General features: G+C 41.2%; 1 non-coding gene across 1 annotated transcript; it reads right to left on the reverse strand.

The window, feature by feature from the left end:
• Positions 1 to 2,617: 2,617 nt before the first annotated feature.
• On the reverse strand, positions 2,618 to 2,724 carry LOC141593848 (small nucleolar RNA R71). The gene has a single exon (XR_012521907.1). It is a non-coding gene; the product is annotated as a small nucleolar RNA R71 (small nucleolar RNA).
• Between the last annotated feature and the right edge of the window lie 14,665 nt (positions 2,725 to 17,389).

Raw genomic sequence — 17,389 nt, forward strand, 5'->3', positions numbered from 1 at the left:
GGGCGGTGCCAGTGGTGGTCGGAGGGTGAATGTGGCGATGGATCTGTTCTCCGTGTTTGTTTGTGATAACAATAATCTCATCCCCAATGTGCTATTGATGAAAACAGCTTATACGGAGTATTTTTCAATGCTACTGTTGTTGCTTTCTTCAGCCTAGAGAAGGTGTACTTGTACGTCCATGTGCTTGCGTTTGTGACAACGCACATCTTGTACCTAAATTGCTACTATCTTGACTATGGTAAATCTTTCGATGTCCTCTAATTTTAATCTTTTAGCTTAATAGAAGCAGCAACATTCAACAACACTAAGTCACTAACGACATCATGTACCATACTGAAATAACATGGTTCACTAATTTTCCAAAATAACACCAGAGTAATAGCACAATAACACCAGAATAATAGGAGGTAAAAAAAAAGAAAAAAATCAAAGTAGTAAAAAAATTTTATGACACCGGAATAATATCACAATAACAGCAGAATACCAGTAGAATAACAGCACAATAACACGTGGTAAGAAAAAAGAAAAAGGAAAAAATCAAACTCGTAAAAAAAAACAAAGTGACCGGAATAACATCACAATAACAGCAGAATAACATTAGAATAACAGCAGAATAACATTAGAATAACAGCAGAGTAAAACGTGGTAAAAAAAAATCAAAGTTGTAAAAAAATCTAAGTGACACCGGAATAACATCACAATAACAACAGAATAACAGTAGAATAACAATACAATAACACGTGGTAAAAAAAAAAAAGAAGAAAATCAAAGTCGTAAAAAAATTCACAGTAACAGCAGAATAACATCATAATAACAGCGGAATAACAATAACAGCACAATAACATATGATAAAAAAAAAAGAGAAAAAAAAAATCAAAATCGTAAAATAAATCAAAGTAAATGAGAATAACATCACAAAGAATAAGCGGAATAACAATAACAAAGACAATAACATGTGGTAAAAAAAAAGAGAGAAAAAAATCAAAGTCGTATAAAAAATCCAGGTAAAAAAAGCACAATAATAGCATAATAACACGAGGTAAAAAAATTAGAGTAAAAAAAATTTCAAGTAAAAAAAAATCCGGTACAAAAAGAAAAAGAAAAAAAATGTAACATAATGAGTAAATTAAAGAAAAACATAAGAGAAAACAAAAATCAAAGTGGTAAAAAAAAAGCATAATAACACGAGGCAAAAAAAAGAAAAAAAAATTAAAGTAAAAAAAAAAAAGTAACATTAGAAAAAAGAGAAAATAAGTAAATGACAATGGTTTTATATGACATGTAAGATTTGATCTTGGCCACTCATCTCTAATATAATCTAGTGGTTGAGATTCCCCCAACTCACAACTCACCATAAGAACCAAAATCACCAAATCCAATCTCTCTCTCTCTCTCTCTCTCTCTCTCTCTCTCTCTCTCTCTCTCTATATATATATATATATATATATATATATATATATATATATATATATATATATATATATATAATGTGGCATGTTAGAATTATGAAAGGAAAATTGTTTTGTTTTTATATATAAAGTAATGCGTAAGTATGTATGTTGTTGTTGTCGTTTTGTGTAAGAGTATATAAAGTTGGGAGTGTGAATTGAACATGTGTTGGGTGAATATGTTGAACGAATATGGTGGATAAATATGAGGTATGATGGATGAATTGGTGGAAAAAGATGAATAATCGTTGTATGATAATATGATTTCTGATAAAGCATGTTATATATGATGGAAGAGATTTTATAATGTTGATTATGCTAGTAACATGTGAATAGGTTATACTTAGATTTTATAATCGTTGCCGGGGATGGCGTTAGGTTATACTTAGTTTTTCTTAGAGTCTTTGCTTTAGTCTTATCTCAATTGTTAGTTTGTTTTAGTAGTTGTGTATTCTTTGTAGAGTGTGTGATTTCTTGCCTTCCCCTAGTGTGTAAAAACACTAGGAGACTAACGATTTGTCAAGTGCATGCCTAGAAGGAACCACCAAGCTCTTCTCTTCAACTCCGACCCCGAAAGGCTTTTTAGAACCTTGAAGACAAGGACCCTTGAGAGAGTTAGGAATAGTTCCCCTCAAGCAAACTTTGACCAACCAAATTCACACATCCCACAAAATTTTGATACCACAACCACAATTCAACCAAATATCACAATTGAGACTTTAATAGAAAACCCTTTTCATAACTTACCTATTCCAAATAGCCCACCCCAATCACCACCACATTACATGCAAAATCCTCCACCACAAATGGCTCTTAGAGATCATAACCGGCCCAACCATAATGATTCATGCAGCCCTATCAATTTTGGCACCTTGGCCCCAAACAACTTTGAAATGCATCCTGCCCAAGTCGGGTTAATTGAGAAGGATTTGTTCGGGGGGCATATTGAAGAGGATGCCCATGCTCACCTCCGGAAGTTTAAGAGGAAAGTTTCAATGATGAAAAAGAATGGGGTGTCCGAAGACACCTTGAGAATGATGTTGTTTCCGTTTTCATTGACGGGCAAAGCGGACCGATGGTTGAACATTCACCCACCGGATACCTTCACTACATGGGATGCCTTGGCTAAAGCATTCATGGCCAAATATTACCCTTCCTCAAAGACCGCGATACTCCGTAATGAGATTCATACATTTCAACAAGAGGACGGGGAGTCTTTGGGTGAAGCTTGGGACCGTTATCAAGACTTGATAGCAAGTTGCCCCCACCATGGAATACTGGAATGGTACATCACTCAAACATTCTTCCAAACTTTGCTACCAAGGACTAAGGAGATGGTAAATGCCTCCGCGGGGGGAGGATTTGATCACTTGAATGATGAAGAAGGCACGACATTGATCAAGAAAATGGTAGATTCAGAGGCAAACTATGGTTCTAGAGGAAACATGCTAAGAAGGAATGGGAAGTTTCCTAAGGAAAACTCCTCCAACTCCGAGACAAATGCCAAGCTCGACTTACTCACAAAACAATTTGAGAAGTTTCAAGAAATCAAGTGCACCAAGCCGCGACCTCCCATGGGCCGTCCATGGAGGAAGTGGTTCAAGGTTCAAGTTGTGAGCTTTGTGGAGGGAGTGGTCACACATATGACTTGTGTGCCAACAATTACAATGGTGCCTACGAAGAGAACATTCAAGAGGTTAACGCTTTTCAAAGCTTTAACAACAATTCAAGACCCACAAGACCACCTTTCAACAACCCAAATGTCTACAATCCAAATACCAATTTCTACCACCCCGGTTTAAGGAACCACCCCAACTTTAGTTACAAAAGTACCAATGTTCAAAACCCACAACACCTTCAACCACAAGCCCCAAACAATCCACCCGGTTTTGCTCAACAAAGGGGAATATTCTCCAACCTAAGAACTAATCCCGGGAATCAAAACCAATGGCCAAACAACAATCAAAACCAAAATTATGGGAATCAAAGCAACCAAGGATAGCAAGATTTTGGTGGAAATCAAGGCAACCAAGGTTTTTACCAAGGCAATCAAGTGAACCAGGCAAACCAAGGATTTGGGCAAGGGTATGTTCAAGAGTTTCAAGAACAAGGTCAAGGATCAAACTTCAACAACAATGGTCCTAGAGCTAACTTCCAAGGGGGGCAAAACAACAACCAAGGTTCCAATGCTTGGTATGACTATGGGTTCCCTTTACCCATAGCCAACCAACCTTATCAAGAACCCCAAGGTGAGCTCTCTCAAGTTGAGCTTTTGAAGATGATAAAGAACATGCAACTTCAACATAGTCAAGAGATGGCAAATTTTGCTAAGGCAACTCAACAAGAATAAGCAAACTTGAGGGTGGTTTATTGGCCCAAGGACAAAGCTCCAAGGATGCCTCAAATAGCCACCATGCTCATGCGGTAGTGCTAAGCAGTGGTGTAGAGCTTGAGGACCCCTACAAGGACCTTGTGGTGGAAATTGATGAAGATCCCAAGGGGAATGAGTTGGAAGTGAATGGTGAAGAGGAAAACTCACCCATTGAACCGTTGGGTAAAGTTAGTGAAGACAAGACATGAAAGAAAGCTTGTGAAGATTTGTCTAAAAGGGTAATTCAAGAGGACAAGGATGTTGATGGATATGTGGAAGACCTACCTTATGAGGAGGAAGTTGTTGAAGAAGTGCCTTTGCAACACTCTAAAAAGGTAACAAAGAATTCGGCTCCTCCAAAGGTAGCTTCCAATTCTCAACTTGTTCCAAAAATTCCTTACCCTTCAAGTGCCATAAAGAGTAGGGAAAACCTTAAGTATGCCAAGTTTTGTGACATGCTTGAGAAACTTGAGGTTACCCTACCCTTTACGGAGGTGATTATGAACATGCCAACCTACTCAAAATTTTTAAAAGATATTTTGACAAAGAAAAGAGTCTTGGGTGACCAAGAAATAGTGGCTATGGAAGAGGCATGTAGTGCTCATATCCTTAATAAAATGCCCACTAAGCTTGGTGACCCGGGGAGCTTTTCAATCCCATGTGTAGTTGGTGGTGTGCCCATATCTAGAGCTCTTTGTGATTTGGGAGCAAGTGTAAGTGTTATTCCTTTAAAAGTTGCCAAGAGGATCGGCATTCAAAACCTTGCTCCCACTTCAATGACTCTCCAATTGGCGGATAGGTCCGTCAAGCACCCCATGGGGGTGCTTGAAGACGTACCCGTCAAAGTTGGAAAGCTTTTAATTCCCGCCGATTTTGTTGTCCTCGATATTCCGGAGGATAGCCACACTCCCATCATCCTTGGTAGGCCATTCTTGGCTACCGGAGGAGTTCTCATTGATGTGAAGAATGGGCGGCTAACCTTCCAAATCGAGGGCAACAACGTCGAATTTAACCTACCGAACTTGATGAAAGGACCAAATATGGAAAGGTTGAGCACTATTGAGTTGATAGATGAGGTGGTACATGAAGTAGACCGTGAAGAAGTGGAGATGGAAGAGGTTTTTCAAATCTCTTTGCATGATGAGATTATGAAGGACCGTGAAGTTGATGAGGAACTTTTGAAGAAAGTGGAGGGATTTCTCCCTCCAAAGGTACAACTCAAACCCTTGCCTCCCTCACTCAAGTATGCTTTCCTTGATGAGGGGGAGGCTTACCCGATGATCGTTAATGCTAACCTAAGTGAGTCCCAAGAAAAGAAGCTTTTGGAAATCTTGAAAACTCATAGAGGGGCACTTGGGTATAGCATTGATGACATCAAGGGCTTAAGTCCGAGTTTGTGCATGCATAGAATAGTTTTGGAAGAGGGGAGTCAACCCAAGGTTGACGGTCTTAGGTGGATTAACCCAAAAATGGCCGAGGTGGTAAAAAGTGAAGTGTTGAAACTTCTAGAGGCCGGAATCATCTACCAAATAACCGATAGTAAATGGGTTAGTCCGGTTCACGTGGTCCCAAAGAAAGGGGGGTACAAATGGTTGAACAAGAAGATGGCACCACCCTACCAACTAGACCCGTGACCGGGTGGCGCATGTGTATTGACTATCGGAAGCTCAATGCCGCCACCCTAAAAGACCATTTCCCGATTCCCTTCATTGACCAAATGCTAGAAAGGCTCGCGGGCCATGCATACTATTGCTTCTTAGACGGTTATTCCGGGTTCTTCCAAGTTCCCATCCACCCGGATGACCAAGAGAAGACAACCTTCACTTGCCCAATAGGAGTTTATGCCTATCGTAGGATGCCATTCGGGCTTTGCAATGCGCCCGACACCTTTCAAAGGTGCATGATGGCAATCTTTTCGGACTTTCTAGAGAAAAGCATGGAAGTTTTCATGGACGACTTTAGTGTCCATGGAGACTCATTTGATCATGGTCTTGAAAACTTAACTAATGTGTTGAAGAGATGTGAGGAGCACAACCTCGTCCTTAATTGGGAAAAATGCCATTTTATGGTAGAGGAAGTGGTTATACTCGATCACGTTGTCTCTAGTAGGGGTATTGAGGTTGATGGTGCTAAAGTTGCCGTTATAGAGAACTTGTCACCTCCTTCCAATGTAAAGGGAGTGAGAAGTTGTCTAGGCCACGCCAGATTCTATAGGCGTTTCATCAAAGATTTTTCAAAGATAGCAAAACCATTGACCTCATTACTCCTCAAAGATGCCCCCTTTGTGTTTGATGAATCTTGTCTTGAGGCTTTTCATAGGTTGAAGAACGCATTGGTGACGGCTCCAATAATCCGGGCCCCGGATTGGAGCCTTCCTTTTGAAATAATGTGTGATGCTTCGGACTTCGCGGTTGGTGCGGTACTTGGTCAAATGGTGGATAGGAAGCACCATGTGATATATTATACAAGCAAGACCCTTGATCAAACACAATGCGGGTATTCTACAACCGAGAAAGAGATGCTAGCAATTGTCCATGTCGTGGAAAAGTTTCGGCAATACCTTGTTGGGTCTAAGGTGGTGGTTTACTCTGATCACACCGCCTTGAGACAATTGATGGTGAAGAAGGATGCTAAACCCCGACTTTTGAGATGGGTGCTACTCCTTCAAGAATTTGATCTAGAGATTAAGGACAAGCCGGGATCCGAAAACCTTGTGGCGGATCATCTTTCGAGGTTAACTAAGGAGTCCCGAGGGGACAAAGACGATGGGGTCCCTATTGATGAATGGTTACCCGACGATTATATCCTTGCTATTACCCATTCCACCCCTTGGTATACGGATATAGCCAATTTCTTGAGTTCTAGCTTTATCCCCGAAGAATTTGATAACCAAGCTAGGAAGAAGTTGAGATATGAAGCAAAGAGATATGTGTGGGAGGACCCTTACCTCTATAGAAGGTGCAATGATGGGATTTACCGGAGATGTGTTTCTCAAGAAGAAGACCGTGAAATTCTCCAAGCTTGTCATGCTACCACTTATGGAGGGCACTTGTCCACATCTAGGACCCAAGCTCGGGTTCTTCATTGTGGCTTCTATTGGCCCTCTTTATTCAAAGATGCATATACCATGTTACACTCTTGTGATTCTTGTCAAAGAAGAGGTAACATTGGAAGGAGAGATGAGATGCCGTTGAACAACATCTTAGAAGTTGAGCTTTTCAATGTATGGGGTGCGGATTTCATGGGACCATTCCCATCTTCATTTGGCAACCAATATATATTAGTTGTGGTGGACTATGTGTCCAAGTGGATCGAAGCAATAGCCGCCCCTACCAATGACTCAAAGGTTGTTTCCAAGCTTTTCAAAGACTATATTTTCCCCCGTTTTGGAGTACCCCGAGCCGTTATAAGTGATGGTGGTTCACATTTTATCAACCGAACCATCTATGCACTCCTCAAGAAGTACGGTGTCCGGCATAAGGTAGCTCTTGCTTACCACCCCCAAACCAATGGGCAAGTAGAAGTCTCCAATAGACAAATCAAAGCTATATTGGAGCGGGTTGTGAACAAGTCTAGGAAGGATTGGAATGCTAAGCTCAATGATGTGTTGTGGGCTCTAAGAACCGCATACAAGATCCCAATTGGCACTACTCCTTACTGGTTGGTCTATGGTAAGTCTTGCCACTTACCTCTCGAGTTGGAGCACAAAGCAAGATAGGCCCTCAAGGAGCTCAACTATGACTTAGATGTCGCGGGAAACAAGAGGTTTCTTCAACTCAATGAACTTGATGAGTTGAGGATGGATGCTTATGAGAGTGCAAGACTTTACAAGGAAAGGACCAAGAAATGGCATGACTCAAAAATCACAAGGAAGGAGATCGTTGTGGGTGACAAGGTACTACTCTTCAACTCCCGTTTTCAACTATTTCCCGGGAAGTTGAGGTCTCGGTGATCGGGACCCTTTGAGGTAGTCGTCGTGTTCCCTTACGGTTCCTTTGAGTTGAAGAATGACAAGGGAGAATGTTTCAAGGTGAATGTCATCTAGTTAAGTACTTCTATGAAGGTCTACCTATTGAGACCCGAAATGAAGTTGATTTGGAAGACCCCCCATCCTTGGGGGATGATTAATTTCAAAATTGAGCAAGCATCGGTTTGGTGGAGTTCCTCAAGAACCACCATTTGTATATAGCATGCATTTTAGGTAGATAATGAGAGATTTGGAACCTAACTTTGTCAACTTTGGATTGGTGACGGAGGTCACATTTGAAGAAAACAAGCATTATTTTTGTTTGACCCGAAATCCCGACATGATGCGTCGGCGTAGTTGCGGAAAACACGAATCCCGAGGTCAACGAAAAAGCCCGAATTCCGAGTTAAAGAAAATTGAGCAAGTTGGAAGAAAGCAAGTGATAAAGAGCTGAATGTAGTGCTCTGCCGGTAGGCCGGCAATCGGTGCCCCTACCGGCACCGAGACCAAATTGTTTTGTTGAAAATTGAAGGGGTGTTGTGTTCTGTCGGTAGGCCGGCAGCCGGCTCACCGGCAGGGCACACATAGTTAGATGAAAACATGAAGAATTGATGAAAGGGAGTGTGTTCTGCCGGCAGCCGGCCCACCGGCTGGACACACCTGAAGAAGTTGATTTTATGAGTGGAGTAGTGTTCTGCCGGTAGGCCGACAGCCGGCTCACCGGTAGGACACACATGGCAAAGGAAAATTGGGATTGAGAGGAGTGTTCTACCGGTGGACCGGCAGCCGGTTCGTCCACCGGTAGCGAGGTCAAAATTCTTTGAGAAAAAAATTCACGAAATAGAAAAAATTGGGGGTGTGCTCAGCCGGCAGACCGGTTGCCGGTTCACATACCGGCAGAACGCGTCAAGCAGACCACGATTAAAGCCAAAATGACCCCCTTTCTTTTCATTTCATCGACCATTCAAAACTCATTTCCTCCATTTTTTTCCCCCATTTCAACCCTAACTCCCTCAAATCTCAACCAAACTTCCCCCTACCTTCACCAATCACCTCTAATAATCACAATGTCGGGAAGGAGAACAAGAGCCGATGTTGCAAGGGATCAAGCCGAGTTGATTGCTCGAGCCGCCAACAACACTAATCCCGACCCGGATTTTCCTACGGTTGAGTTTGCCACCCAAACTCAAAAGGGTAAGTTCATTCTATTTAAAAATCGTCCCCTAACCCCCACTAAGTTTCTTCATCATCCGTCCTTGTCGGCCCTCGGGTTAGCTAGGGAAACGGAAGCTCTTTTTGCCGGGGTAGGAATGAGGGGAATGTACTCAATGCATGAATATACTTACCCCCGAATCACTTGGGAATTTTTGAGTAGTTTGTGGATTACAAAGCACCAACAGACAAATTTGGTGGCTACCCTTAGTTTCTGCCTTATGAACCGGGAGCACAATGCTACATTGGGTCGGTTGGCTAACATGTTTGGGTTGGAAAATGCCCCATCACATAACCCACCCGCTGATTTTCATTATTCCCGAGTGTGGAAGGCAATTTCCGGCCTAGAGGATAAAGTTGGAGTGAAAAGGGCTGCGATTAGTTGCCACAATCCCGTCATTTAGGTGTGGCATCGATTTATGGGATGCACTGTTCTTGCGGTGGATGAGCCGTGGGTTTTCTGGACCAATGAACTTGAAATTTTGGGGTCCTACTTGTTTACAAAACCCACGGCCTTCAAAATTAATGTGGCTCACCACCTTGCCATTCATTTGTCAAAGATTGCCAGTTCCCCGGGGCAAAAAGTCCCAATACATGTGGGTGGCATCATCACCCGTATTGCCCGTAATTTAGACCGTCCGGTAGACCTTTCTACCATGAATTGGATACCCGGGGACACTTATTTAACCAAGCATTACTTGGGCACCAAGCTTGGTTGGCTTAAGGCCAACCCCATTGACGACAAGGAGTATTGGCAAATCAATTATAAGAATTCAATCCCACTCCCCAATGTCACGGCAATCAAAATTGAGAAGGACAAGGATGACTACCTCCTTGATATTGAAGAAGAACCACCCATCGACCAACCTCCTCCTAATATTCCACGTGTATATACACGAGATCATAGAGTGGACACTCCTTCTTCCCTACAATACACCGTGCCTCAAACCCACCAACCCCCACCTTGGCAATTCCAACAACGTGAGGGGTCCTCCTCGAGCCAACCTTCCTATCCTCCCTTACCACCTTCTCTTACCGAGTGGATGGAGAGGATGGACATTGCCACGACAAAGGCCGCTAGTGAGAGGGATATTTTGGGGCGGAAATTGGACCGCATTTATTATGATCAATCCACCGGTTCGTACCCGATCTACGACGACTTTTGTAGACGGGACTACGTCCCATTTGATGCCCCACACCCTTCCTACTTTACTTGGCCCGACGGGAACTACCCCAAGGACGGGAGGATGGTCCATGGAGGTCTTAACCTCCAACCGGACTACTTTTCCGCCCCCATTTTTTCCCCTAGGCCCGAGTATCCACCGGAGGGGCATGACGCCCATTGGGTGGGGGGCGTCCGACCCTACTTTGCTAGTGACATGGGTGCTACGTGGTCCGTTGGGGCCTTTATGGGAGATGCTTCTACGGGAGGTGATGGCGGTGTGATGAACATGAGTGGAGACTTCACGGGAGGTCTCATGGGCGGCGGTAGTGGAGGTGATCTTACCTTCAACCCCGATGACTTGATTCACGGCTCCGAGTTTAGTACCGGAGAAAATGATGATGATGATGAGATGGACTCCTAATACCGAGGGCCGAGTTGGTGGCCCGTCCTCCTCTCTAATCAATCCAAATTGACAAGTATGACCTCTCCCTTAATCCAAATTCTCTCATTCATGTTTAATTTTTCGCGTGCATTTAGTTAGAAATTCACTTAGTTGCATTCATATAGGATTGCATTAGATTTCAAATTTGTAATATATTGTCACATTTAGTTATTGCATTCATATAGTATAGCTTGCATCGTATTTCAATATTGCATATAGGTTACATCATGCATTGCATACTTATTTGAAAATCACTAAAAATCTGAAAAATTAAAAAATCACCAAAAACATGCATTTCATTTCCGAATTTCCTCCACACATTTATTTCCATTTGAAACTCGTGTAAATAAATAAGTGTGGGGAGGAAATTCCACCAATTTAAAAATACAAAAACATGTTATTTCTTTTCACATATTAAAAAAAAACCAAAAAAACAAGTTCTTTTATTTCTCCAACTTGTCCTCCCATGTAAATGAATACGTGTGGGGAGGGCCTAAACAAAAACAAAAAACATGCATTTTCGTTCTTAATTTCCTCCACACATTTATTTCCATTTGAAACTCATGTAAATAAATAAGTGTGGGGAGGAAATTCATATATTCAAGAAAAACACAAAAATATGTTATTTTTATTTTCAAAAATTTCAAAAATAAAAAAATATGTTCCTTTCTTTTACCTCTTCTCTCCCTAGACTTGTTCCATTGGAGACTTACTCGGGGACGAGTAATGTTTAAGTGTGAGGAGGGAAATATCCACTTTGTGAAGATTTGTTTATATTTGTCTATACCTTTAAGTTTGATAAAAATTCAAAAAATGCCTAAAAAATTGAAAAATTTCAAAAATTACAAAAACATTGCATTGTATATATATATATGTTGTTTGTTGGATAACCTTTGGCATAGACATCGACCATTCGAGGCAAAAAGGAGCTAGAAGACGCTTGGTAAACTCGTTCTAATCTCTTACTCCTTTACCATTCTTTCTTTTTTATCTCTTGAATATTTGAAGGAGAATGGGATTTTGTGCCTTGGATGTTCCCTTGGGGAACTTGTGGATTGTTGGTGTTGATGTGTTTCTAGGATTAGTCAAAGTTGTTGCATGTTTACCTTGTGTTCATTTTCGATTCTCGCATGCATATGTTCTTGTATATACATGTTTTTCAATTTGAAGATTCACATCCGTTTGTATATAAATGTTTTGCATGAATATGGTCTAGGAAGGTAACCAAGTACCCCCGTTATTAGTTATGCGTCCAATTGTGCCTTTCCCCTCACCGTGACTCGCACCCGTGACCTCTTAGTTAGCCGAGGGAGGCGGGCTTGACCAACGAGTTTGGACCGACCTTGTGAGACCTAGGGCCGTAGGCTAGACCGAAGGCTCAACTTAGCTACTCAAAGGTAAGGGTAGAGCCTCCTAGGGTGGGTACATTCATACCCCACCCTCATCTAGGTTTGAGAGTAGGCCTCCTCGCGAGGCGTGTCACATCAAGACGCATAAGTGTGTCATTTTGTCCTTAGACCGTGAAATTGCATTACATTTTGTGCACGTGATATGAAGGAAAATCAGTTTGTATGAACCTCACATAGCCAAATAGCCTTGTTTTTTCCCTTCCATTATCTCCCTTTTTGTTTCACCACCTTTGAGCTTTAGCCTTTCCATTTGGCAAACCCACCAAAATAGCTACATTCCATAACCACCCTTCCTTGATCAAGAATTGTTCGGTTTTGTAGTTGTGTTATAGGAGGTGATTTGGGTCGTAGTGGTGGATAGTGTACATATCCACTTGGGTCGGAATTCGGTGTATATTTGGCATTGCATATAAATAAGAGGTTTTGAAAAAGAAATGAAAAACAAAATAGAAAAGTGAAAAAGTTATGGAAAATCAAAAAAAATTAAATCATGCGTGTTGTATATATTTGTTGTCAAGAAAAGAAAAAAGGCAAGCAACGCCCCTCCTCATCATTAAACGGGGTAGAAAAAGCCGTTGCTAAATAAAAGGGCAAATTGATGTTTTTCCAAAATGAGTCGGGTTTACACATTTTTTGCATGGTTTGGGAAACCGAGCCTTTGTTACGGTGTAGATGTTACCATTTGTTGAAATAAGAGGAGTACTTTTGAGTTTTTTTCCAATTTGAGTTGGGTTTATGCAATTTTTGCATAGTTTTGGTGATCCATGCTATGTTACGGCATAGACGTGTCTCATGTGTTGCAATAAGAGATGGGTTACGATGTGTCGGCGATTCTTGATTGGAACTCCACATATCCAAATGGTGCTTGCACCAATCCTGTTTTGACCTACTCCCTAGCCCCGTTACAACCCTTGCTTCATATCGTGTGCACTTTACTTTTGTTTGCATTTCGTTGGACATAGGACGATCTTACACATTAGATTGCGGGCACGTTTTCGCTAGTCGAGTTAGGAGAGTGATTTTGGTTACTACTTGTCACAAAAATCACCTTGTTCTTTCATTGAGTGACGAGTGAAAACCGCGAGGATGTCGTTGCCTAGGTCCCCTTAGTCATGGGCCCCTTGGTTGAATCTCGTGTTGGTTCGGTAATTCTCGACGGACTTGCCTACTTCCCCTTTCCCCGCTCCTGAATGTGTTTCTTGAGCATTGGTCACACGAGGGTTGCTTGAGTCATGCTTAGGGGGATGGCACCTCCATTGGAACTTCTGAAACGGTACTCCCGACCAAGACCATGTTTTGTTGCTTGAAGATTCGGCCACTTAGATGAGGAAAGTGGACCATTTTGTTAGATGCATTTTATTGCTTGGTTACGTGCTTTCATGATAGTTGCATCGCATTTTTGTAGCAAGACCCAACTTGCCTTGCAATAGGGCACTTTTCCCTCATGAGTGTCAAATTGTGAGTTGAAGGGGCGTTGAGTGCGCTAATACTCGATCGGCTTAGGTAGTAGCTTAGTTGAGTGATGCTTATATTGTGCACCCACTCTCCATATCTATTATAGTAGTGACTTGTACATTGATTTTGGACTTACTCGAGGACGAGTAAGGTTTAAGTGTGGGGAGGTTTGATATATGATTTATTTACACCTAATTTTCCCTTTTCTTTTACGCATACCGACTCATATCGAGTCGGTTTTGTATGCCTTTCCTTGTATTTTGTGCCCAATCCTTGTATCTGTGATTTGGTGTATCTTCTTGCAGGAATCGAGTCGAGTATGGAGGAATCGGGGTAAGGAAGGCATCCCAATGCCTTTACATGAAGAAGAGGTGAAAATTGCTGAGTGTTGTGTTCTGCCGGCAGACCGGCAGCCGGTCTGGCCACCGGCAGAACACATCCCCAGCCATGCCAAAGAGAAGGAAAAAAATACCTGAATGTTGTGTTAAAAGGGGCGCAGCCGGCCCACCGGTAGAACACAGCAGCTAGAATTAATTTGAATTAGAAGAGAAAAAGAGGCTTGACCTCGCTACCGGTAGGAGCACCGGTAGCCGGTCCACCGGAAGAACGCAACATCACAAGGGATTTGAAGATTCTGAAGACAGTGTTCTGCCGGCAGCCGGCCTATCGGCAGAACACACTTGCCAGCTAAAATTCCAAACTTGAAGTTCATTTTGACCGCCCTGCTGGTAGGTAGGCCGGCAACTGGTCCACCGGCAGGACGCAACAGCTGACGGATTTGGGCTTTTCTCTTCTTTACTCCTCTTTTCTTCTTAATCTTAGGCAAGACTATATAAATACCCCCTCCTTAAACCCTTTGTACACACAACCCTAGATCTGAAAACTTTCCATAATTATTGTAATCTTTCCTTAATCAAGCTTTAATCTTTCCATAATAATTATCAATTACTTAGTGAAATTAGTTAGTATTAGTAAGAATCAATTGTTTACACTTCGTTTTTGAGGATTGTATTGGGAGATTGTGGAGGATTTCCTTCATTTATTCAATCAAAGCAATCATCTTTACTTTTGTTGGTATATCCCTTCTCTTATTTACTTTGTTAATTAATTGTTTACATTTTGTTTTGTCTTTTATAATTGCTAGAATCATTATCATGTCTTCTCTTGTTGTTGTTTGGTTTTCTCCATTTACTTGCTTGAACAACCTAAACATGAGTGAGTAGTTACCCTTCTAGGGTTTAGGGGGAGTCTAAATCGGATTATTGGGCATGATAGGTTGATTGTTTTGAGTCTATGGTGTAGAATTTGTCTTTCTTAGTATTGCATACAAGGTGTTTGATAAATTGTATAAGTGAGAACTTGTGCCTTTTGTCTTGATTGCTTAATTCCTCCATTAAATGAGAGTTTGTGGTGGTCTTTGTGCATGCTTTAGAAAAGGTAGTTGCTCAACGAGAGTTGGTGACCGCCTTTAGGATTATCAAGAGATTGATTCCCATCCTAGGACAAACCCTCATCATAGACTATTTAAATCGACTTGTTTGCCCATAGTTCATTTAGATGACCCCGAAAGCCCTAGCCTTTAATCATTTGAACACATATTTCTTCACTATTTTATTTAGTTGCATCGAGTAGCTTAAATCGAACCCTTTTCCTTCATTTTGACTAGACTAGACTCTTACTTAGACTAAGTAGAAATCCACCCCATCCTCGTGGTTCGACCCCGATTTAGGCTTAAATTGGGTTAAATTTTGTTGGTGATAAGCGACTTGACCCTACCGTTAAAACCTACACATCATCCGCCCTTCTCTTCTCCCTTTGCATTCTAGACCACGTGTAGATACCTCATTTCTGCACCTCTCGTAAACCACCCGGTGATGATTGGGCCGCATGTATGCTACGCGGAACGATTTGTGACAGTTCGTAAGTTTATCGTCAAGTGATTGCTCAAATACTAATGTCTACCTCTTAGTTGTCATCTACGTGCCGATACGGTCGTTTTAACAGTAATTAGAGTACATTTGGAGTCCGTGCCTAAAACCGTCTTCATTTTCTGATAACCATTAAATCCCGAGTCGAATGTTTCGAATGTTAGGATATTTCTATTCCATATTTTATAAATATTTCACAATCTTTATCCTTTGGTAAACAATTTCCCGTAATATTCACATAAGATATTAAGGAAAACCGAATTATTCCGTCCTTCTATAACTCAAACACGGAAATCTTTCTTCTGGGAGGAAACCCCTTGAAATAGAAGCGCGGCGTGTCTTTGCGCGTCTTCCAAGAGACGCAGTGACTGCTGCGCCTCGTCCCAGGTCCTTTTCTGCGTAATTTTCGTATCTTTTTCATATCTTTCCGAGATTCACTTCCAAAGACTCTCCAAAACCCTAATTCCTTCACGTGATTAGTATAAATAGGAGCCTTCACTCCTCATATTTCTCACGCGAGTGTCCGCCCTTCTCTTCTCCCTTTGCATTCTAGACCTTTGTTCTTACTTTTTGGCGTCTACGTGCTTGAACATTCGATCACGTAAGCTCGGATCTTTCTGAGTACCAGCCTCGTTTGCATGACCGACCAATTTGACCAACTCCACATCAATCAACATAATTAACTTAATCGTTTTCCTCTTACGAGGGCATTTTCATATTTGCATTATAGTTCGAGTCGAACATCGCTAATCGATAACTTAGTCCTTCTCGTTTTGTCAAACATGTAAGTCTGAGGGTGTAAATCTCTCTTTTATTTATTGTTATTTATCTTTTGTATCACCACTATTGTAAGGTTTATGTCAAAAATACCTCCTTAAAACCGATTTCTAAAACCGTGCTTTAAAACCTCTTTTTGCGTATTTCCAGAAGACAAACCGTCGAGAAAGGACGCGACAAGCTGCTGCGCCTCTTGAAGGGACGCACACTTTGCTGCGCTCTCTTAAATGTTGCCGCATGACTCTCGCTTCCTTTCTTCTTCCGTCGTCCTCTGTAATTCATTTGTGTTTATTTGTTTCGTTTGTTTCCCGTTAATTCTTTGATATAATAGCTTATAATCTCACATGTATATTAATTATCATCATTAACATGTTTAATTCATCGTAAATTCGACTTAAATCCCTTATAATCGCATATTTGCGGGTTTTCGTCATTAAATTTATTCAGTCCGGGTTGTAGAAATTCGATTTGTTCATATCGGGTTTCTGGAATTCGATCTTTGATATATTTTCCATCTGTTATTCATGATATTCGTCGTTAATTTGTCATTAATTCATCATGTTTAGTTTATTTCATTCACCTATGTCACTAATCAATCATTCGCTCATGTAAATAATTCGTTTGCATCCGTCTCATCCATGTTTTATTGCTTTTATGACCATTAATCATATGCAAATAACCTGTTAATCACTTCCATCCGAGTAAATATATTAATCAATCATTAAATTAACCCAACGAACATTAACGATTTGCAGTTCCGGCTTCACAGCCAGAACTCACCCTTGGAACAGACGCAGCAACTGCTGCGCCTCTTCCAAAGGCGCGATCTGCTGCGCTGTTCAGATGATTTGTCTCTCGAACTCCGTTGTTGCACGACCTAGTTTAATTAGCTTACGTATAATCAACTATTATTCGTATTATCACCTTCTGACTCCTTCGTTAATTCTTTTATTCGTTTTTTCCAAATTATCCGTTTTAAAGGTATTTTCGACATAAATCGCCTAATCCATTGTAATTATTGTAATTTTTATTATCGTAATTTTCCTATTATATTTATCATTGTATTTTGTATCATTTGTATGTTTTCACATGTAATTGAGCATTAAATCCTACTTCGACCTAATTGTTTGCTAATTACGTGTCAACCGACTTAGCCTAATCTTCACATGCCAGGATTAAAACTTGGATGTTGCATTGCATGCATATAATCGACGA

This window comes from Silene latifolia, chromosome 7, assembly GCF_048544455.1.
Source record: "Silene latifolia isolate original U9 population chromosome 7, ASM4854445v1, whole genome shotgun sequence".
NCBI lineage: Eukaryota > Viridiplantae > Streptophyta > Magnoliopsida > Caryophyllales > Caryophyllaceae > Silene > Silene latifolia.